This window comes from Coptis chinensis, chromosome 7 (genome assembly GCF_015680905.1).
Source record: "Coptis chinensis isolate HL-2020 chromosome 7, ASM1568090v1, whole genome shotgun sequence".
In the NCBI taxonomy this organism is placed as follows: Eukaryota; Viridiplantae; Streptophyta; class Magnoliopsida; order Ranunculales; family Ranunculaceae; genus Coptis; species Coptis chinensis.
In genome coordinates, this window is record NC_141462.1 from 20,160,115 (window position 1) to 20,185,564 (window position 25,450).

Genomic DNA, 25,450 nt, shown 5'->3' on the forward strand with positions numbered 1-25,450 from the left:
GAGTGGATGATATCGCCCGGAATGCTGAGGAGCGTAGCGACCTGGGGCAAGGTCACCACGTTGCTGGTGAGAGTTCGTCGCCGTGTCTCGGTGACGTGGGGAGCAAATTCTACTATGTGGGGAAGACGGGGAAGAAGCATGCGGTGAAACGCTCTAACTGCAGCTTCCACTTGGCACCCATAACGACCAATCTTTTGAAGGGGATCGTGTTGGATGGTGACAAGGCTGAGGTGGAAGATGAGGATATGGAGACGTTGTTGGGGACCCTGGACATGGCTGCTTGTTTGGTGAGCTCTTCATGCGCTATGTTTTTGTGTCTGTTTCTTGGGCCATTTTAACTTTAGTATTGTACTTGTAGTTTCTTGCAGGGTATGATAAACTGAAGAACGTTGTGCAGAACACTGATACTGATGTTAACCCGCGCGTTGACCTGGGATGTATGCGAGCTGCATGGGGAGTTGACAAGAAGAAACTGAAAGTAATGACCAAGAAGTATTGGGATGCTGCTGACGAGAACGCTGTGTTGGTTACCGCTATGACTGATCTGCAAGGGGAGCTAACTAAAGTGAGTGAGTATGCCAAACAATGTCAGGGGGTGGCACGCAAGGCGCAAGATGCGTATACCATGGCCTGTGTCCAATATGCCGAGCTGGATGAGAAATATCACCAGCTAAAAAGGCGAGTGATGGCGAGGAGCAGGGCCCAGATATGTATGTGGTGTTGAGATCTGCTAGGCACACCCCTTCGACTAGCGCTGCCCCGAAAGATAAGCATGTTGTGGCTAATTCTTGATTGTGAATTCTCCTCTTGTCTTTGTCAGTTGTTGAAAGTTTATGAATATTTTGTAATTTCTCCTCTCTTATATGAGAGTTAACAATAGAGTTATGTCTTCAGGCTTGCCTGAGCAGTTCGCCATTTTGATACAGAGAACTGGTTTCCACGAAAGTGGCAGTTTGATGTTTTGTTAAACTGTAAGAAGTACCGATCTGGATTTCCTGGGTAGACCCAGCAGATTGGTGGAACTAGTTTCTTGGCGTTGGCCGAGTGTTTCTATTGAATGTGTATGGAATGCATGTTTCTGCTTGAATGCTTATAGCTAGTACCCTGTTTATAATGCGTATGGTATGAAATGGCTAAGGAGCCTGAGGCTTAGCTTAAAGAAGCGTTGCGCTCATAGTTATCACTTTCTTTCGTGGTTATTACGCTATGATGTAAGGCTCGCTGAGAGCATTCTCGTCGATCTGAGCCTAACATTAAGAGTTTTCCACTGAGAGCATTCTTCTCACGGAGAGCGTGTTGGATTGTGAAAGCGTATTGCTCACTGAGAGCGTTCTCGCTGAGTCGATCCTAGAAGTATAGGTCCTCGACTAGCGAGACTCGGAGAGGTTGTGGAACCTGTAAGCTCCAGAGACCATTCTGCTCACGGAGAGCGTGTTGGCTTATGAAAACATATTGCTCACTGAGAGCGTTCTCGCTTAGTCGATCCTAGAAGTATAGGTCCTCGACTAGCGAGACTCGGAGAGGCTGTAAAGCCTATAAGCTCCAGAGAGCATTCTGCTTATGGAGAGCATGTTGGCTTATGAAAGCATATTGCTCACTGAGAGCGTTCTCGCTGAGTCGATCCTAGAAGTATAGGTCCTCGACTAGCGAGACTCGGAGAGGCTGTGGAGCCTGTAAGCTCCAGAGAGCGTTTTGCTCACAGAGAGTGTGTTGGCTTATGAAAAAGTATTGCTCACTGAGAGCATTCTCGCTGAGTCGATCCTAGAAGTATAGGTCCTCGACTAGCGAGACTCGGAGAGGTTGTGGAGCCTGTAAGCTCCAGATAGCATTCTGCTCACGAAGAGCGTGTTGGCTTATGAAAGCGTATTGCTCTTTGAGAGTGTTGAAACTTCAGAAAGTGTTGATAATACAAGTGTACTGGTCGTGCTTGTGGTGTGAATTGCATGCCTTGCCATTGCGAGTAAATGGAGTAGATTGTAATAATAAACATATATAAGTAAATTAACCTTGAATTTACAGTAAAAGAAAACATGGAATATACAACGATGTAATTTTATTGATAAAACTTCTTCAACAAATAAGTGTTCCAAGGTCGTGGTAATAATTTTTCTTCTTGGGTTTTGATCCAGTATGCTCCATTGCCTACAAAGCGTTCCACTATGTATGGGCCTTCCCATGTTGGTGCTAGTTTGGAGTCATTTTGAGCCTTTTTCAGAACTAGATCGTCATGTTGAAAAGATCGAGGATGCACTCGCTTGTTGTAGGACTTCTTCAGAATTTGCTGATAGGATGCTACTCTGATGGCGGCTAGGTCGCGTCGTTCTTCCAGCAGATCGACCTCTCGTGCTAAGAAGGAGTCGTTGCCTCCGACTTCGACAAGTTCGGCGGTAGTAGTATTTGATCGCCGGGCGGTGGGGGATAATGGCTTCTGTGCCATAACACAAGGAGAATGGCGATTCGCCTGTACTTAAGCGAGTTGTGGTGCGATAAGCCCACAAAATGTTCTCTAACTGATTTGGCCATTGGCTTTTGTTCTTTTCAATATTTTTCTTCAAATTTTCTAAGATTGCTTTGTTACTGGCTTCAGTTTGACCATTACTCTGGGCGTACTGGGGAGTGGAAAATGCATGAACGATCTTCCACTTGGTCAAAAATTCTTTGACTATTTTGCCTTTGAACTGGGAGCCATTATCCATCACCAATGTGTGTGGTAACCCAAATCTGGTGATGATATGAGTCCAGATGAAGTTTCTGACATGTGACTCTTTGACATTTGCTAGTAAATAACTTCAACCCATTTAGTAAAATAATCGGTTGCAGCTAAGATGAAGCGGAAACCGGTGCTTTTCTGTGGGATGAATGGTCCCATGATGTCCATGCCCCACATGTGAAATGGCCAAGGACTCGCGATGTTAATCAACTCACGAGCTGGTTGTATGATGTTGTGGCTAAAAGTCTGGCATTTGACGCACTTGAGTACATATGCTTTGGCGTCGATCTGCATGCGAGGCCAAAAGTATCCCTGGGAGTTCGCTTTGTGAGCCAAAGAGCAACCTCCCGCATGGTTTCCACACTCTCCTTCATGAATCTCAGCAAAAATCAGTTGGCCTTGTTCTGGGCTTATACACCTCAAGTGAGGGACGCCAGCGAACTTTCTGAACAACTTGTTATTGAGCATGCAGTAATGGCGCGCCTGATACAATATTTGCCTGGCCTTGGTACGCTCTTCTGGGAGCGTGCCGTGTTGGATGTATTCAATGATGGGTTGCATCCATGTTTGGCTCATCTGATTGGCAGAGAGCGGGAACAGGTCGCTGATTTCTAATACATGGTCTACTTGATAAGCAAGTCGGTCAACTACTTCAATGAGTAATTGTCTAGGGACGCAGTTCGGTGTTTGAGTGGCCAAATAAGCTAAACTGTCTGCGTGACGGTTCTCGTCACGCAAGAAGTGGTGTATCGTGGCTTTTTTGAAAGAAGGAAGTAATTGATTAACTACTTGAAGGTATTTAGAGAGGTTACCTTCGCGATAGTGTACTCTTTTGCAATCTGGCGAATAACTAGTTGCGAGTCACTAAAGACCTGAAGTTCCTTTACACCGAGTTGCAGAGCCATGCGAAGCCCCATAATTAACGCTTCGATTTCCACTTTCGTTGTTAGAGGTCGCGAAGTCGATGCAAACTGATTTCTCAACCACATATGGCTCCATCTGGGGATGCTAAGACGACTCCGACTCTACTTCCTCCAAGGTTACTAGAACCATCGACAAAGAGAGACCATACTGACTTGGTAGTTTCCTTTGTGGGTGCGACCTCTGCTTCTGGTTCCCAATTTGGGTCATCGATAGGGAAATCTGCTAGGAAATCTGCCACGACCTGCCCTTTCTGTGAAGTGCGAGGGACGAACTCCATGTGGTGTTCTTCGAGCTCTTCGGCCCATACTGCCATGCGAATTGTCTTGTTTTCTTTGTGAAGAATTTTCTTCAAAGGAAGGTTGGTGAGTATCTTGATTGGATGCGCTTGAAAGTAGGGCCTAGATTTTCTTGCCGAGTATAACAATGCGAGTACTGCTCTTTCAATGTACGAATAATTCTTTTCAGCTGGAGTGAGCGTCTCACCTGTAAAATAGATCGGTTTCTTTGAGTTTTTTTCCTCTTTGAAAAGAACCGAGCTGATGGAAAAGTCTGATATCGCTAAATATAGCCCCAACGTTTCGCCATCTTTAGGCTTGGCCAGGATGGGGGGTGTAGTCAAGTGCTCTTTGAGGGTGGAGAACGCTTGGTGGCATTGATCGTTCCACGAGAACTGCTCACCCTTTTTAAGAAGTTGTAAGAAAGGTCGGCACTTGTCTGATGCCCTTGATATAAATCGGTTGAGTGTCGCGACCATTCCTGACAACTTCTGAATTTGCTTCTTTGTCTGGGGATCGGGCATGTCCAAGAATGCTCGGATCTGGTCTGGATTAGCTTCAATCCCTCTTTGTGATACTTGGTACCCAAGGAACTTCCCAGAGGACGCTCCGAAGAGGCACTTCTCAGGATTCAGCTTCATCCGAGTTCGGCGCAACCGGGAAAACACTTTCTCGAGATGAGTGAGGTGGTCTTCCGCTTTCTTGCTTTTGACAACCATGTCGTCGATATAGACTTTCATGGTATCACCTAACATGTCCTGGAACATGTCAGTGACGAGACGCTGATACGTTGTGCCAGTGTTCTTAAGGCCGAAGGGAAGAATGTTGTAACAATAGATTCCTTGTTCTGTGATGAATGATGTTTCCTCTTGATCTTCTTTGGCGAGTGGGATTTGGTTGTATCCACTGTACGCATCCATGAAAGAGAGGAGCTCATGGCCACATGTCTGATCCACGAGTCGGTCGATGCAAGGTAGAGGGAAGCTATCCTTTGGCGTTTCCTGATTAACGTTCGTGAAGTCGACACAAAGACGAACTGTGTCGTTCTTTTTTGGAACTGCGACGATGTTGGCGATCCAATCTGGATAGTCTACTTTTCTAATGAAACCGACTTGCTTAAGTTTGTCGACTTCATCATTGATGGCTTTTTGGAATCACAGGGATAGTCCGGCGAGGTCGTTGATGAACTGGTTTAGCATTAGGGTTCACATTTAGTCTATGACACGTAACATTAGGATCTATTCCAGGCACATCGACATACGACCAAACGAAAACATTTTTATTCATGGCCAAAAAGTTTACAAGCTAGGCCTTGAGTGTGGGGTCAAGGTTAGCCCCTACATATATGAACTTGGGTTCGTCTTCAGTTCCTAGGTTCACTCGCCCTCTGTCTGCATGTTGAGATGTTCCTCAGTTGGAGATACTTTGTCGATCTGAGGGAGAGTGGAACTGGCAGCACGAGCTGGAGCAATATCTATGGCGACGACAACAGGGGCTGGGGTGGCCTCTGTGGTCATGACAACAGAGTCTGGAGTGACCTTTGGAATTGGTATTAGTTGCGCGAAATGATAAATCATATGATTGAATAGTCTACCTACAAAATGAACGATGAACTCAAAACGTAAGTAAACTACAACTATCTTATGTGCCTATGTTTATCAAAGATTCTACTCTCAATCCTATGAGATATAGTGGAGTAGGAAGTTCGTTCCACTCCTAGTCCTTCCGCATGTTAATGTTCTTTACGTATAAGTACTTTTGATACTAAAGTCTAATGAGAGATTTACGAAGTGGCAACTAAACTACGATGCAACTACCCACAAGATGCAACTAGTCGATTATCAAAATAACTATGGTTATGCTACGTTGATTCGATGATAAAGAGTTAGAGGGGGATTGATTCCACCTTAACTAAACTTAATCCTATTAACGACGAATCGTCGAAATCCGACTTGAACTACTTCGCAGAACAATTGGTTCTTCCTAATCCCTAATTACACATGGCATTTCTACCAATTCATAACTAGCATGTGAACGATTAAACCCATTCTCATGGTGAACTAATCGTTTCTAGAGTGGAAAGGAAATTACGACGACTCTACGATAATCGGAATCAAGCTTTCATCAAGGTTTCTCAACCCCCTCTAATGGAGGTTTAGCCGAGAATCATTACGCAATCATTTTCGATTAAATTTAAACTAAACATAATATAAAGAATTGAATTTACTAATCTAAATTAAACAATAATTAAAATTTAATTAATAACTAAGAATTGAATAACAAGTAATAAATGAAATCAGATCTAACACAAATGTAAATGACAAGAATCGAAATTAACAAACTAGCTATTTTATTAATCAAACTAATTAAGAGTAATGATTCTAAGAGTTTAATCTAAAACAAGAATTGGATTTGAAACTAAACTTAATTAAAACAATTAAATCTAGATCTAGAAGTTATTCTAATGGCTACTTTCTATTTTAAGCTACTTTCTATCTACCATTCTCTACCATTAACAAAGAGTTAAGCTTTGGTTTTTATACTTTTAGATCCAAAAATCGTGCATGGGCTTGGAGCCATGTTTTGGGCCAGAGAATCAGGCCCAAAACCCAATTCTTTCAGTCCAAAAAGGCCTCTTCAGCTGCAGTTGGCTTCAACAGACTTTTCGTCCACTAATGCTCCTCTGATTGGATCAAGGCTTAGACCATTGAAAATCTCTTTCCGATCCGGTCGTTTTGACATAAGATAGGCCCCATTCCGAGGTCTGAGTCCAAAGATATGGCCTTCGGAAGTTCTGCTGACTTGTGTGTTGTTTCTGCCAGCGTCGACTTTTCAGCTTTTGACCAGGCTTTAGAAAGGCATTGTCTTCTTGAAACTTGGCCTTTAATCACGGAACTCCTTAGTAACCGACCTTTGCTCCTTTATCTCGCTAAAGTGGCACATTTCTGCACATAATGGACTTTGAAGCCTGAAATGCATAAAAACACGAATCGGTGTTAACTCTTAATTATTACTCACATAATTGGTCTCTAATAGTATGATTTATAGGGTTAAAACTACAGTTTTGGGCTCTTATCAAACCACCCCAAACAGCATTTTGCTTGTCCTCAAGCAAAGATGAGAAATTAGAATAAGTGACCAAAATGGAGTTCTATCTACTCGTTTTTTGAATCGCGATTGCATTGACCATATACGCAACAAGGCCTTAAACCACTAGGAATTCCCTAGTGGACGAAGTTATAGCCTCATGAGAGTTTTCCAAAGAAGGTACTCACAAACTTCATCTATACTACAAATCGACTAAGAAATAAAACTATTATTTCCTTATTCATGCCCTAAATTAACTATACCTCTCACTAGCAATGCATATAGAGTAATCAAGTCGAAAACCTAAACTAATATATACATAATAATCAATCATCTACAATAAACATATATACAATGAGTAATACTATGAAATGCCTAGCAGGTCCGTTTTAAAAAACTTCGAAATAGCGCCCTTAAGTAGGTTCTCACAATAATAGTCAAGATACAACACTCGATTTTTCCACTCCAAGTTCCATCCTCCTCCAATTAATGCGTGGGCACACTTTACCTTACAATCTCAATGACAACAAGGGAAGCGAGTCGATCAAACAAATCTGCCACTTACTATCATACTAACCTATTCCTAATTGAGCTAGAGGTCTTTATTAGGTGTTCATGGGATTAGGAGATGGTTTAAGAAGGAAAGAAATGGATATTCAAAAAGGACAAGTCTGAGATAATAGAGTTTTCATATTATGTAACTTAGAGAAAACCTTGTTATTTTCTTTTGCTTCTATACTTTGTTTCCATCCTTAGCCATATTTTTCTTTTTCTTTGGCTTTTGACTCCCTTTTATTCTATTTTTGGAGTTTTTTATTTATTTCTATTTTTTTTTCTTTTTTTTTTTCTTTTCCTTGGATGGAAACTTCTTTTCTTTTCTGAAGCAACTAACTAATTTTTGTTTACACAGGTTTTTCTCTTCTTCTTTCTTCACTCATTCTATTCTCAGACTTATTCTAGATTGGGTAAGTTGAATTTTTTATTTTGTTTTGTTTTTGTAACAGGGTAAAGGAATTGTGGTTTATGAAAAGCTAAAGAAAGGCTCAGAGGGGCGACTAGCGGAAAATAATTCATAGGTTTGAATTTCTGGCTATATCGATCCAAAGAGGACCTAAATTCTCGCTTAGGATATGGTTTAGTGATCAAGCAAGTGGACGTGTGATTTCTCTATCCGGATTTACTTCTCCCTTGTGTCATTTCTCAAATGTTTCGCTCATGTAAGGCTTTAGGCTATATATTCTCATAGGATTTGTAGAATAAGTACTCTAGCCTAGATTTCAGAAACTTACTGCTAACAATCATAGATACTCATGTAATATATTTATAGATAGATGCAAAGATTATTACCTACATATTAACCTAAGTTTCTAAAAATTATTCTAATGCAAAAACTACGTGAGACTTCTAGATTATTAAGAGCATAGAGAAGGAAAACAATACCAATATTCCTAAGTGTATAGCATAACTTATTTATTTATATTTTTGAAATTTTGAAATTTTAACTAGAAAACAAATGCATATTATACATATCTATATCCTAACAGATGCCTTAATTACACGTGTTTCTATGCCCCCCCCCCCAACAAGAAGCATGCTTTGTCCTCAAAGTATTGTAAATAAAGAGGGTAGGAAAAATACCATTGAAACGTGTGAAATTCAGGAACATCTGCAAAATAAAGTTAGAACGTACTAATATAGGAAATAAAAAGTGATGTAACTCTATACGAGTTCTACCCATTATGGGGTTAACAAGAATGAAATTGCTTGGGACATAAGCAGACACTAACTAGAATGAAAACTTACCTTATCTCTCGCATTACTCATCATCTTCCTCATCCTCTTCTTCCATAAAGAAGTGAGGTTCCTTTGCGTCCTGCCATGCCAAAATAATTTGCCAGGCTTCCCGCCATTTATCATCTATTATTGGTAACCTATTAAGAGCCACTTGGTCTGACGGGGTGTAGGGTGCAACCTGATGAGGTTGTATCCTCCACCCTTGCCAAGTCATTGCACGGAAGGATCGAATAATACTATTGGTGGGTCGTCATGCGATTAATGTCGACCGTAATCCAATCCGTGAAAGCGTGTACAAAAATAGGAAAGAAACATAGCATAATACGGGGAAACTAGAACAGGCATAAGAAGGAACTTATGCCTCATGCTATGGGATCGAGCTAAACTAGACATCAAGGTTCGGGAAGGTCATGACACATATCGTCCCGCGGCTAAAGCAAGGAACACTGCTGCAAGTGGCATCATTCACGTAAGAAAACGCCATTCCCTAAAATGTTTAGCATGATCCAAAACATAACAGTTCCTATGTTCATGGACCGGCTACCAAAAGCGGCGTTATAGTCCCCTTGGTCCTCGATACGGAAAATGTCCGCCCCATACCGACTCATGCAAAACTCATAAGTGTAGACATACATATTATCTACCCAATAACACCATGGGTCTTGTATTTCAGCGGGCATAGCAAGTCCAAGAACAAATGCTAGCAAGAACACGGTAATTTCCATTGGTTCATTATCAATGTTGATGGAGAACACTTGTTCTCCATCCGGTCTTTCAAAGAAAATGCGCTTATCGTAAAAATAAGATGCTAGTGTTGGAGAATAAAGTGCATCGGGTCTTACCATAAGCGGCTCCCAACCAACGTATGTGATAAACCACCCAAACCAACCAAGCACCATAAGTAGTGCTTTGGAACAAATCTTGAAAAGACTGTTCGGTATCAATGTTGGAGATGTCATCTCAAAATTACGCTCTGGAATAGGCTGCGAATGATCCGGAAACTACCCGCTAGAAAAACCGAATTTTTCAGGTCCACGGAAGTCGGTAGCGAGTCGCTCTCTTTAGAAGCTGAAAGTCGCGCTCGATAAGAGCCCAAACTGTAGTTTTAACCCCTTAGCAGATCATACTTTTAGACCAATTATGTGAGTAATAAGTAAGAGTTAATCTTGATTCGTGTTTTTATGTATTTCAGGCTTCAAAGTCAATTATGTGCGAGGAATGTGCCACTTTGATGAGATAAAGGAGCAATGGTTGGTTACTAAGGAGTTCGGTGATTAAAGGCCAAGATTCAAGAAGACAAAGCCTTTGTAAAGCCTAGTCAAAAGATGAAAAGTCAAAGTCCACGCGGCGCGAAAACGATTGCACAAAGACAAAGAGAGAACTTCCGAAGCATATCTTTGGACTCGGACCTTGAATTGGGCCTACCTTATGTCAAAACGACCGGCTCGGAAAGAGCTTTCCAATGGACCAATCCTTGACCCAATCAGAGGAGTAGAAGTGGATGAAAAGTCTGCTGAATCCAACTGCAGCTGAAGAGGCCTTTTGGATCGAAGAATTGAGTTTTGGGCACGATCCTCCGCCCCCGAAAACATGACTCAAGCCCATGCACGATTTTTGGATTGGGAGATATAAAACCAAAGCTTAGCTCTTTGTTAATGGTAGCTAGTTAGACCTAAAATAATATAGATAAATCTAGATCTGTTTTCATTAATTAATTTAAGTTTTAGTTCCATTTTCAGGTTCTTGTTTTAGATTAAGTCTTTGAATCATTATTCTTGATTGATTAGATAAATAAAAATAGTTATTTTAGCAAGTTCAAATTGTGATATTTCAATTTGTAGATCTAGTTTTAATTATTGTTGGTTACCATTTCTTAGTTGTTAATTAGAATTTAATCATTGTTTAGTTTAGATTAAGTAGATTTCGAATCTTGATATTATGTTTAGTTATAATAATATGGGAAATGATGTTTTGATGACTCAAGGCTAAAACATCCATTAGAGGGGTTGATGAAGCCTTGATGAAAAATTAGTTGTTTAGTATAGAATCGTTGTAGAATCTATTCCACTCTAGAAGGTCGTGTTTAAGCCATGAGAATGGGTGGGGCGACCTCACATGCTAGTTAGTACTTGGTAGAAATGCCATGAACACTAGGGATTAGACTTCGAAATTCTTGCCGTGGAAAACGTAAGAATCGAGATCGACAATCTATACTAGGTTATTAAGTTGGATTCGAGGTGGATTTAATTCCCTCTATTTCTTTATCTAGATTCAAACAATCGTATTTCCGTGGCTTTCATAGATTAACTTTAGTTTATATTTTATCTTGTTATTTATTATATCTTGTTATTTAAATTAACGCGTCTTGTTAGCATAACATTTAAGTAAAGCTCTCATTAGACTTAAGACTGATTTCTTAGACTTAGAAAACAATCCATGCTAGGGAACTAGGAGTGGAACGAACTTCCTACTCCACTTAGTGCAATTCGCGATCGAGTAGAAGCTTTGATAATTGAGATTAAAAGATCGGTTTTAGTTTACTTACGTTTTGAATTCATCGCTCATTTAGGTAGGTAAACTATTCATTTTACATTTATCAAATGGCGCGCTGCCATCTTAGTTGCACTTTAGCATTGTTTTCTTTGTAGAAGTAGTCATTTTAAGTCCCATTAAACCCACCCACCCTTGGTTGTTTCATCTTGTGGTTGCCCATTTCAGCTTTTGACAAATTCGAGAAAATACGGAATTTGCTACGCTTCAAGGAGAGCGTGACCAGCTAAGTTATTGGAATTTCATCTACCAGCTGGCCGCGCCAGCCATACCATACCAAACCAATTCAGCTAAGTTTCTCGAACTCGACTTACACCGAGCGACCAGCTTCGGCCAGACGGCAGCCATGCGCCAGCTTTAGCTGAAATTCGGTTTTCCCGGGTTTGATTCGAACTTCGAGTTGTCAAGTTTTTCAGTGTTCTAATCTCTTATATACATCGAACACGCGTCATTACAAAGACGCTATTCATAAAGCGAAAGCAAGGGACGCTTATCGGTATTCCTTTCTTCCATACCTCGCATTTCCGTTAGAGGTTTTCTACTAGTATATCGTAATTGTTTGGAGTGTTGCATGTTTAGTTAAGCTCAACTTAGTCTTGCATGAGATTAAGGTCCGGTCGAACAAAACAACAAACGTAATTACACTCCAACAAAAACAAGTCTATCTAGTACACCACCCACGACACCTCTAGCTACTATCACACACACCATACCCGACATAATGGGTGAAGAAAGAGACTCCTCTCCAGGACTTTTACAAAGCCTTGGCGATAGCCCCAAATCTTGCATCGTTCTAGCAGACCCGATGGGGATTTTCAATCCCCAAACATATTTAATTTGTTACCCGTTTTCATGGGTTGGACCATGAAAAACCTTATCGGCTACATCGTAGGGATTGAACAAGTCCTTACAACATTCCATCATCCTACGGTAGGTGCGGAACAAATTAAACCGAGGGTATTCCCTTTCACATTAGTCGATAAGGCGGCGTCTTGGTTAACTACCCAATCGCCTAATTCTGTGGACTCGTGGGCTAAACTTGTTCAGCTGTTTATGGAACATTTTTACCCACCCCTAAAGACGGATGAGATGCTTTCCAAGATTCATTTTTTCCGACAGAATCCTCATGAATCATTTTCTGAGGCATGGAATCGTTTCACCGATCTCCTTATAGAGTGTCCACATCATAACTTAGCGAAAGACACGTTAGTTCGTGGCCTTTTCAAAGGTCTTCTACACCACCATAAAGAAGTCCTTGACATAATGAATGGGGTAGTTTCCTAAGTAAAGGAGCCTCTGAGGCTTACAAATTTTAGAAGACCAAACTAAACGGAATAATAATTGGGGGTAGTGATGATATCCCCCGGCTTCGATAATTCTTCTTCAATGATCAAGGCCGCGGTATGTTTGAGAAGAAAACCGATCCGAACTTAAAAATTTACTCGAATCTCTAACTAAAAAGTAGAGGCTATTTCTCGCTCAACAAAAGCCTATCCCCGCATGAATGTAAACTCCAACCCATGTAATTTCTGTTTGAGTCCAGAGCACCACGGCGATTATTGTCCTCTAGCTTATGAACAACAACCACCGAACAAGATAATGTTTACTCTATTAATAACTATCCTATTCCTAACGCCCTTGAGACAACATCCCAACTTCAGTTTGAGAAATAATCAACAAGTAACACCTCCGGGTACAATAATCAAAACGCGTTAGGCAAGCAAACAATTATAACCAAGCTCCACCTAAGGACAAGGACAAGGACAAGGTCAAGGGAATTATAATAATTATAACAACCAAAGCGCAACCACGACAAGGTCAAGCACAAGGTCGAGAATAATTATAATAATTATAATACCAATAGAGGTATCGTTTTGGTTAATAATAATAACTATCACAACCCACCCATAAATAATCAACGAGATAGTTCGGTCAAATGCACCACCCGTGACTACTACACCTACACAACCGATCGATCGACGCTTTATACAAGTTACCCAACAACTTTTCCGACAATGACTCAATCAAACCAACAGATTTTACAATCCATAAATTAGGGCATACAACAGTTAGCCCAAGCGAAAGCCCAACCAAAAGGCGTGTTTCCGGGACAAAGCGATACCAAACCCTAAAATAGCAAACCACACCTTTTTGAGGTAAACGGTAATTCTAGTACCGGAAACTACAATCGTAGGTGACCTAAAATGCCATCACCACTCTCCGCTTCTGGAAGAGTGGTTCATAACAAAGTAACTACGCCTATAGTTACCCCCCATCAAGACTCCCTACACCGATATCGAACTAGATACCGAAATAGAAACCGAGGAGCCTACCATGGTAGAGGTACCAGGTTAAATCACAACCAAAGAAACCGAAAAGCCAAGGTTACCTGACAAAGTAGAGCCATATCGCGAAATATATAGAGCCAAACCACCGCTCCCTTAAAAATTAGCCATGCTAACCCGGGGATACAAACTTTGAGGAAATTAGGAACGTTTTCAAGAATCTAACGATAAACCTTCCTTTTCTCAAAGCTATTAAAAAGCTACCTAACCACGCTAAGTTTCTTAAAGAGTTGTGCACTACTAGGCGAAGACCAACATACCTAAAGACGCTTTTAACTGAGCGGTTCCCAACTTTATCCGAAAATAATGGAATTGTTAAGTACAAGGACCCGGTCGTCCCCCATGTAAAATGCACCTTAGGAGATTCCCACACGGCGACCGCCTTATTAGACCTCACAGAAAGTGTTAACTTACTCCCCGTGATTACTTGTATAAACAAATAGGTCTACAGAAAATGCAACCTACAAAAAAATAACATTGCAATTAGCGGACATGTCAATTAAGTATCCTAAAGGTGTAGTGGAAAACACGCTTTGTTAAGGTTCGTGGATTTCTACTATCCTGCTGATTTTGTTATCCTCGATACGTAAGTTGCTAATGACTCAGCACCGAACATCTTAGGGCGCCCCTTCTTGGCAACCGCCAATGCGCTTATAAATTGTCGCGATGGAAAGATGTCCTTATCTTTTGGCCATCTTTTCTCGCCGAGGTAAATGTTTTTAAAATGATGAAACAGCTTACCGATTCGATGCGTAGATGGGGAGGTTAGCATGATCGAGAGTTTAGCTTAAGATTATTTTAACAACACGCTTTCACGAAAACAATATGTACAAATTCCTTTCTTTTGGAACTTCAGATTTTGTAAATGACTCCTACTTAGAGGAAGTCAACACCATCCTGGAGTCCACACCAATTGTAGACCCGTCGGTTGCTCCATATACTGATTACGAAGACTTGCTACCTAAGCAAGTCTTCATTACGCAAGATAAGGACACTTATGAAACATCAACGGACATTCCGTCCACACCAGTGCTTAAACCTCTTCCCCCGGAGTTAAAATATATTCAACTTGATCCGGATGGTAGTCACCCGATAATTATATCTTCTCTGTTAACTAAGGATGAAGAGACATGTTTAATAAGGGTGATTAGGGAACATCGGTCTGCGATTGGTTGGTCCCTAGCCGACATTAAGGGAATTGACCCTAATGTTTGCACTCATCGTATCCATTTGAGGATAACGCCAAGACTTCTCGCGAACCTCGGTCCGCGCTGAACCCTGCCATGAAAGAGGTGGTTAGGGAAGAAGTCTTGCGATTACTCGATGCGGGTATTATATACCCAATCTCCGATAGCGAATGGGTAAGTCCCATTCATGTAGTTCCTAAGAAATCGGGAGTTACCATGGTACGTAACGGGAAGGGTGACTATGTTGTCACTCAAGGTCCTATGAAATGGAGAATCAGTATTGATTACATGACGTTTAAATGCTATGACACGAAAAAGGATCACTTTCCTTACCATTTATAGATCGATGCTAGAACGCCTAGTCGGTCATGCCTTTTATTGTTTTCCTGGATGGCTACTCGCTATTTTCAGATTATTATTGATATTGATGACCAAGAAAATACAACCTTCACATGTCCCTTCTGAACATATGCCTATAAACGAATGCCTTTTGGCCTTTGTAATGCCCCCGGTACCTTCCAAATGATGTATGCTTTATATATTTAGTGACATGGTAGAGCTTTATGGAAGTGTTCATGGATGATTTTTCTATCTATGGAGACTCCTTTACGAGAATGCTTGTCTAACCCGTCTAAGGTCTTGACACGGTGTGAAGAAAAGAGCCTCGCTTTAAATTGGGAAAAGTGTCATTTCATGGTAAAAGGGCATAGTACTAGGTCATATTGTATCTAGTGATGGCATCGAAGTAGATAAAGCCAAACTAGATAAGATAGCGACCCTACCTAAACCACGGACTGTCCGGTGAGATTAGAGCCTTTCTAGGCCATGCAGTTTTTATAGGCGTTTCATTAAAGATTTTTCAAAATAGCTAGGCCTTTAACTAACCTTTGCTTTTGAAGGATGCAATCTTTGATTTTAATTTTAACGTAAACAGGCTTTTGAAACCTTAAAAGCCATGCTAACCACTTGCACCTATTATACAGCCTCCCCGATTGGTCTAAACCTTTCGAACTCATGTGTGATGCTAGTGACTATGCAGGTTGGTGTTTGTTTTGGGACGTAAACTAGATAATAAGTCCACTGTTATTTATTATGCTAGTAAAACATTAAACGATGCTCAACGGAATTATACAACTACTGAAAAAGAATTCTTAGCTGTCATTTATGCTTTAGATAAGTTTCGTCCTTATTTGGTTGGTTCTAAAACTTTAGTTTACACGGACCATGCAGCCCTTAGGTACCTTCTTGCAAAGAAGGATGCTAAGCGAGATTAATCCGATGGATTCTTCTCCCGCAAGAGTTCACATTAGAAATAAAGGACAAAAGAGGGTCGAAAACGTTATTGCCGACCACTTATCTAGACTTACAAATGACGATAGTAGTGATTCTGAGTCCATACCGGACTCTTTTCCTGATGAGCATCTGTATGCTATTTTTTCATCACCATGGTATGCGGACATCGTAAATTATTTAGCGGCTGATGTTATGCCTTATAATTGGTCAAGAAATGAACGTAAGAAGTTCTTGGCCAGAGTCAAGTTATACTACTAGGATGAGCCCTACCTTTTTAAGTATTGTGCGGATCAGATTATTCGTCGTTGCATTCCCCAGTGGGAATATAATGAAGTTCTATCGTTCTACCATGACAAAGAGTGTGGTGGCCACTTTAGTGGAATGAAAACAGCCGCTAAAGTTCTTCAATGTGGATTTTATTGGCCTACCCTTTTTAAGGATGCCCAAGTGCATTGCAAGACGTGTATTCGTTGCCAACAACTTGGGCGAATCACGAAGCGTAATATGATGCCATTAAATCCAATCTTGATAGTAGAAATTTTTGATGTTTGGGGTATTGATTTCATGGGCCCTTTCCCTGTTTCCCACGGTTATATTTATATTCTAGTTGCCGTGGGACTACGTGGTCTAAATGGATAGAGGCCCCTAGCTTGCCGTAGCAATGACCATAAGACCGTTGTATTTTTTATTAAAGAATATATTTTCTGTCGGTTTGGCATTCCTAAAGCCATCATTAGTGATGGTGGAACACATTTTTGCAACAGAGTTGTTGCATCCCTAGTGAAAAAGTATGGAGTTACACACAAAGTAGCAACTCCTTATCATCCACAAACTAGCGCCAAGTAGAAGTTTCTAATAGGAAATCAAAAAGATTTTAGAAACAATAGTAAACCCTGATAGGAAAGACTGGTCGAAGCGTCTATCGGATGCCTTATGGGCGATATAGAACTGCTTTCAAAACTCCTATAGGTATGTCTCCCTTTAGACTTGTATTTGGGAAACCATGTCATTTGCCCGTTGAATTAGAGCACCGTGCTCGTGGGCTATAAAAAGCCTTAACTTCAATATTGATGAGGCGGTGTCAAACGCAGTTACAATTAAATTAGCTTGAAGAAATCCGTGGCGATTCTTACGATCTCGCCAAGGATTATAAAGCTAACATGAAACGTGTTCATGATAAGCATATCTTCGCGCAAAGAGTTTGTGGTCGGACAAAAGGTTTTGCTTTACAACTCCCGCCTACATATTTTCCCGGAAACTAAAACCCGTTGGTCCGGTCCTTTTCTCGTTCTTGAAGTCACACCTTACGGGCCAATTACCTTGGTAAATCCCAAGGACAACAGTACCTTTCAAGTTAACGGTCAACGATTAAAACATTTTCACGAACTTCGTCTCCCTCGATATAGAGGAAGTCCTTTTACAGACCCTATCTATGAGGAATGACCCTTGTCATTGGTGTACTTCCTTTCACTTCCATTTAATGGTAAGTGCACCATTAAGGTAACCGGGCCCTCCCTATGGAGTGTGTGGCTGTAAGTACTTTGATCCTAAGTCCACGGTTCACATATTTCACGTTTTCCACTCTTGCATGTTTTCTCGGATTTTTGAGTCATTCTCTATGGTTTTATGTCTTTATTTGTGTTGTTTTTCCAAAAAAAATTAAATAAATATATATATATATTTATATATATATATTTTATATAAAAAATATATATAATAATAATAATAATAATAATAATAATAATAATAGTTGTTTTCATTTTTAGATATAGATATATATCTAAACCCATAAAACTAGCAATCCAACAAGTCTTGGGAATCTGACTTTAAACGACCCATGTTAAAACAAATTTTGTGTTTAAAAATTTGTTTGGGGGGAAAAATCAGTCTTTCCATCCGGATTGCTCGAACTTTCCATTTGTGTTGCTTAGGTCCATTAGTATACTTCATTGGGGTTGACGCCATCTAATTTAGAGTTCATTCGTTAAGCATAACTTACGCCACACACGCACTTTCGAGGCATTTTTCCACACTCTTATACGTCACCCATGGTTAGAATTGAGTGTTTTATGGATCATTGGATTGGAAATTCTCTACTGATCATTTCCATAACTCATTCGCCAAAATCGGGCCAGTAACAAAGCGGCAAATTGAATTTGAAATTACGCGAAAAATCGAAAAATTTCGGAATTCAAATTGGGCTTGGGCCCAAGCCGCGACGCCACCGCTGTCGTCTTCCTTCCCAAAAACGCAGTGTTTCCTATTCCACTCCCGCCGGCTACCATGGTTTAAAACAAACCCTAAACCAAATAAAAAAAAAAGAGGGAGAGCGAAAACCGAACTACACTCACGCCAAGTAATTCAATCCAACTGAAATCTTCTTCAAACCATTACCACAAACTACCCCAACAATTTTACAACTCCGAAAACAACCACCGTAACCACCACCGCCACCACCATTGTTTCTCGTTGTTTTTTATCAAACTCGCCTCCCCCACAGGCTACAAAAACCATTAGTTATCTAAGAAACTTCAATGGCGCTACGACGAAGAATGTTGCCGGAGCACGCGTTTGAGGCCGACCATTTCGCACCATTTTACGACGCCAATATGATTAAGAGGGATTGGAACAGACTGTGGTATTCGACAGAGGAGTTCTATCACTATGATTTGGTAGAACAGTTTTATAAGAAACGAAATTGAGGGAAATAGGATTTTCATTAGGATAGCGAGAACGAGGAGGGAAATAACAAGACAGGTTGTTGGTCGAGCTATTAGGAATCACGCTTTGAACCAACCTAGATATGACCATTCAAGAATCCCAAGATATCTTTGGAGTTCCCGCTTTGATGAAAGATACGGTCATAGAGGGTGAATACAATACGATATCTCATTGCGTTAAGCGGGACGACCACGAGAACCAATCAACTAGTCAGAGCTTCGGTGGATTGGTAGGAACGCCCTCGGGAAAGACAAAGTCACGACATCGGACTTCGATTCCGTGACGTTCTCTGGATTTTGCAAACGAATGAGTGTAATTTCTGCATCCTCGGTTTAATTTTGAATGTGATTGGAGGAGTGGGAAAGAGCATGGCACCTCTTCCCGTATTGATTACTAAGATCATGCTCTCATTTAGAGCTGTCGCAAAATCTGCTCCTATTAAGATCAAATTGTATTCTAATGCAAGTATTTATAAGGAATGCATCCAAGAGACTTGGCCGTTGTCTGCAGAGGATGAAGTTGATTCGGATAATGAAGGGGAAGATATGACATGGTTGGTTGAGGATAATTTCGATAGTCATACTTCTAATTTAGAACGAATGATAATGCTGCAAACTGGTTTGTGATGCGGTTATCGTATCTGTGAAGATATCCGACATAGACAAATTGTAATTCGAAATAAGCAAATGAACTTTCAGACGAGAGTTGAAATGCTCGAAAGGGGTCAGGAAGATATCTTGTCTAAATTGGAGATTATCCACCAGAATCACCAAGCCCAAGATCGCGACTCAAGATCGAGATGGAAGCACACGCTTGTTCAGGGATAGAGATGCTTTCTGACGTATGCCACTCATGGATGAGTCTGAGAGGCATGAGCGTCGTCGCCGCAGGCCAGATGGCTCAAGCCATTCTTCACCACAGAACCAGTCTCCATCTCAGGGACCATCTTCTTCACACGCCTAGGTGTTCACCATCAGTTGTGTCCTGTTATTTCATTGTTTTTATTGTTTTGTTAGTGGAATTTTATTTCAGTAGTTAGATTTAAATATTAAGTTGTTTGTTTTAGATTGCTTGGATTTCATATTATTTTAATATAATTTATTTTGATCATCTTTCGTAAGGTTGTCTTGGAGTAAAAGTTGAAAATTAGGCCGATATCGGCATATCTATGATTTTTTTTTGTAGTGGTAGCATGATATGTAGGAGAGTTTAGAAGTTACTATTCTAAACCAAGTTTAAAAGATACCAGGGTTGTTAGGAAATCAAAACTATGGTTAGTTTCCGTTTTGGTTTGGCGCTTTTCTATTTCCGAAATTGCCTTAAAACAATTTGGCAACTTGCCATTCGTTTTGGAAACCCGAACCTATTTAAACTTCCATCATTCTACACTCACAACCCACACTACACCCCACAATCATCTCTCACCTTTCACTCCAAGCTTTTTCTTCTTGTTTTCTTGTAAACTTCGGTTTACGCTTCGGCCAGATTTATGAAGCGGCGCTGCGCCTATACACCGCCATAAATTTTTTTTTTTTTCAGAGCGCCCAGCTTCAAGCAGAGCGACTTCTACAACATCAGAATCGAAAAATCTCACGAAGGCCAGCGCAGAAGCGACACCAGCGCCAAACACTGTAATTCCAAAACCTACGAGCGACTCGCTTCTATAATGGCCAGCCAGCGCCTCCCCTTTAAGCCGCGTGAAATTCCGATTTTTGAGGTTTCTTCGTGTTTTTTCAGCTGTTCTACAGGGTAGTTTTGAGATGACACCTCCTATAGTGATTCCCGAACAGTCATTTGAAGACTTGATGGGAACCGATACCTATGGAGCATCGTTCATGAAATGGATCGTGCGATTAGGATGGCGGTATCTTCCGGAAGGAGAACAAAAATTTTCCCTTGCTATTGATGGCACGACTATGGAATTCAAGAAGCAATTGATAGCTTTGGTTTCGGGTTGCCATTACCTGACCCTGCACACGCGGGGGATATATGACGATAACTCATACCTATATGAATATGCCTATTTCCATGAGTATTATGGGGAGGGTGTTTCATATCATGGACCAAGACCAATATAACATCGCCTCGAAAGTAGCCTATCGCTGAATGTAGGCACAACCATGTTGTTCATCATGATGAACATTCTAGGGGAACGATAGTTTATCGCCAATAATACCGGGTGACGTTTTTCCTTGCTTTAGGCGGAGGACGCCGTCGGTATGACATTCCCCGAAGTTTTAGTTGCTACTCTCGAGCGAGGCCATACCTTGAGGCATAAGTACCTTCTTATGCCTGTCTTGGTTTGCCGCATTATCGCTGCGCTTGCCTACCCATATTCTGTACCGCGATTACATGATTGGGAAAGGGTCGAAACCATGAGACCCACCAATCGTGGTGGTAAGATCATTCCGAGCCATGACTTGGTCGGGATGGCAGTGCAACCATATTTGGTTGCCCCTTTACACCCCAGACCAAGTAACACTAGAGAGGTTAGCACTAGTTGATGATACACCTACGGAAGGCGTGGCAAGTTGTTATGGCATGGCAGGGATCGCGAAAAGAACCTCATATAGAAGAGGAGGATGACGAGTAAATGCCAAAAGTGCGGTAAGTTTTAGTTAAGTTAGTGTCCGCTTATGTCCCAAGCAATTTCATTCATTAACCCCATTATGGGACCATAATGGGTGGAACTCTTATAGAGTTCGCGTCGGTTTTTATATTACTATATTTGTATGTTTTAACCTTGTTTTGCGTGATGTTCCCGAATTTCACGCTTCTTGATGGTATTTTTCCTACCCTCTTTATTTAAATGCTTTGAGGACAAAGCATGCTTCTTGTTTAGGGGGGCATAGAAACACGGTAATTAAGACATCTGTTAGGATATAGATATGTATAATATGCACTTGTTTTCTAGTTAAAATTTCAAAAATTCAAAAATATAAATAAAAAAGTATGCTATACACTTAGGAATATTGGTATTGTTTTCTTTCTCTATGCTCTTAACAATTTAGAAGTCTCACATAGCTTTTGCATCATAATAATTGTTAGAAACTTAGGTTAATATGTAGGTAATAATCTTTGCATCTATCTATAAATTTATTACATGAGTATCTATGATTGTTAGCAATAAAGTTTCTGAATCTATGCTAGAGTACTTATTCTACAAATCCTGTGAGAAATATAGCCTAAAGCCTTATATGAGCGAAACATTTGAGAAATGACACAAGGGAGAAGTAAAATCCGGATAGAGAAATCACACGTCCACTTGCTTGATCACTAAACCATATCCTAAGCGAGAATTTAGGCCCTCTTTCGATCGATATAGCCAGAAATTCAAACCTATGAATTAGTTTCCGCTAGTCGCCCCTCTGAGCCTTTCCTTAGCCTTTCATAAACCAAAATTCCTTTACCCTGTTACAAAAACAAAACAAAATAAAAATATAAATCAACCTACCCAATTTAGAATAAGTCTGAGAATAGAATGAGGAAGAAAGAAAAAGAGAAAAACCTGTGTAAACAAAAATTAGTAGTTGCTTCAGAAAAAGAAAAGAAGTTTCCATCCAAGAAAGGAAAAAAAAATAGAAATAAATAAAAACTCCAAAAATAGAATAAAAGGGAGTCAAAAGCCAAAGAAAAGAAAAAGAAAAATATGGCTAAGGATGAAAACAAAGTATAGAAGCAAAAGAAAATAACAAGGTTTTCTCTAGTTACATAATATGAAGACTCTATTATCTCGGACTTGTCCTTTGAATATCCATTTCCTTCCTTCTTAAACCATCTCCTAATCCCCGCGAACACCTAATAAAGACCTCTAGCTCGGTTAGGAATAGGTTAGTGTGATAGTAAGTGGTAGATGTGTTTGATCGACTCCAGCTTCCTTGTGTGTCATTGAGATTAAGGTACAAGTGTGCCCACCGCATTACACCGGAGTAGCTAAACTTGAGTGGAAAAATCGAGTGGTTTTGTCTTGACATTTATGTGAGGACCTACTTAAGGACGCTTATTCCGAAGTTTTCATAAACGGACCTGCTATTACATTTCATAGTATTACTCATTGCTATATGTTTATTTTAGATGATTGATTATTATGCATATATTAGCTTAGGGTTCCTCGACCGGGTTATTCTTATGTATTTGCTAGTGAGATGTATAGATAGTTGAGACATGAATGAGAAAACAATAGTTTTATTTCTTAGTCGCCAGTAGTATAGATGAAGTTTGTGAGTACCTTCACTTGAAAAACTCTCACGAGGCTATAACTTGTCCACTAGAGAATTCCTAGTGGTTTAAGGCCTTGTTGCATATGGTCAATGCAATCGCGACTCAAAGACGCAGTAGATAGAACTCCATTTTTGGTCACTTATGCTAATTTCTCATATTTGCTTGAGGACAAGCAAAATGCTGTTTGGGGTGGTTGATAAGAGCCCAAAACTGTAGTTTTAACCCCTTAGCAATCATACTTTTAGACCAATTATGTGAGTAATAAGTAAGAGTTAATACCGATTACGTGTTTTATGTATTTCAGCTTCAAAGTCAATTATTATGCAGGAATGTACCACTTTGATGAGATAAAGGAGCAATGGTTGGTTACTAAGGAGTTCGGTGATTAAAGGCCAAGATTCAAGAAGACAAAGCCTTTGTAAAGCCCGGTCAAAAGATGAAAAGTCAAAGTCCACGCAGCGAAAATAGTGCACAAAAAGACAACAGAACTTCCGAAGACCATATCTTTGGACTCAGACCTTTGAATTGGGCCTACCTTATGTCAAAACGACCGCTCGGAAAGAGCTTTCCAATGGACCAAGCTTTGACCCAATCAGAGGAGTAGAAGTGGACGAAAAGTCTGCTGAAGCCAACTGCAGCTGAAGAGGCCTTTTGAATTCGAAGACTGAGTTTTGGGCCCGATCCTCGCCCAAAACATGACTCCAAGCCCATGCACGATTTTTGGATCGGAGATATAAAACCAAAGCTTAGCTCTTTGTTAATGGTAGCTAGTTAGACCTAAAATAATATAGATAAATCTAGATCTGTTTTCATTAATTAATTTAAGTTTTAGTTCCATTTTCAGGTTCTTGTTTTAGATTAAGTCTTTGAATCATTATTCTTGATTGATTAGATAAATAAAAATAGTTATTTTAGCAAGTTCGAATTGTGGTATTTCAATTTGTAGATCTAGTTTTAATTATTGTTGGTTACCATTTCTTAGTTGTTAATTAGAATTTAATCATTGTTTAGTTTAGATTAAGTAGATTTCGAATCTTGATATTATGTTTAGTTATAATAATATGGGAAATGATGTTTTGATGACTCAAGGCTAAAACATCCATTAGAGGGGTTGATGAAGCCTTGATGAAAACTTAGTTGTTTAGTATAGAATCGTTGTAGAATCTATTCCACTCTAGAAGGTCGTGTTTCGCCATGAGAATGGGTGGGCGACCTCACATGCTAGTTAGTACTTGGTAGAAATTGAACACTAGGGATTAGACTCGAAATTCTTGCCGTGAAAACGTAAGAATCGAGATATGACAATCTATACTAGGTTATTAAGTTGGATTCGAGGTGGATTTAATTCCCCTCTATTTCTTTATCTAGATTCAAACAATCGTATTTCCGTAGCTTTCATAGATTAACTTTAGTTTATATTTTATCTTGTTATTTATTATATCTTGTTATTTAAATTAACGCGTCTTGTTAGCATAACATTTCGTAAAGCTCTCATTAGACTTAAGACTGATTTCTTAGACTTAGAAAACAATCCATGCTAGGGAACTAGGAGTGGAACGAACTTCCTACTCCACTTAGTGCAATTCACATCGAGAGTAGAAGCTTTGATAATTGAGATTAAAAGATCAGTTTTAGTTTACTTACGTTTTGAATTCATCGTTCATTTCGTAGGTAAACTATTCATTTTACATTTATCACGCTCTAAAGAATTGGAAATCCAGTGTTTGAGCGCAGGTCGCTCACCTTGAAGCTTGAAGTCGCCTCGACAAAAACTGAAAATTGCGAGCCTTGAGCGCTTCTGTAGAAGCGAAAAGCCCGAGTTCTTGAAACTTCGGAAAATGAGACAAGCGTGGGATTCGTGGGAGTGAACGGTGAGTGATGGAGGTTAGGTGTATTGTGAGTTGTGAGTGTAGAATGTATGAAGTTTATATAGATTTTAAGTTGCTAAAACGGATCGGGAAGTTGCCAAAAGGTTTTTACGGCAGTTTCCGGAAATACCAAAATTTCCAAACCCGAAAACGGAAACAACTCATTTTCTTGATTCTAAAACAAACCTAATATCTTTTAGGTTGAATTTATGATAGAATCTACCTATTTAATCGATATTTCATCCTACCATGATACTTATTCATAGATATGCCTAATTAAACAGCCATATTTTCACCTTGACTCCGCAATAAATTCTAAGATTTAGGTCATATAAAAATATAATCTTTGGAATAGATAAAACCACCCCCAAACAATTTGGGAAGGTGGGATCAATATTAAACAACCACGCATAATGAAAATAACCACATTATATTAAAATTTTCATTCGAAGTACATTTCACTACAAAATTCAAA

General features: G+C 40.0%; 1 non-coding gene across 1 annotated transcript; it reads right to left on the reverse strand.

The window, feature by feature from the left end:
• Positions 1–12,429: 12,429 nt before the first annotated feature.
• On the reverse strand, positions 12,430–12,533 carry LOC147486504 (small nucleolar RNA R71). Its single transcript, XR_015203344.1, has one exon. It is a non-coding gene; the product is annotated as a small nucleolar RNA R71 (small nucleolar RNA).
• Between the last annotated feature and the right edge of the window lie 12,917 nt (positions 12,534–25,450).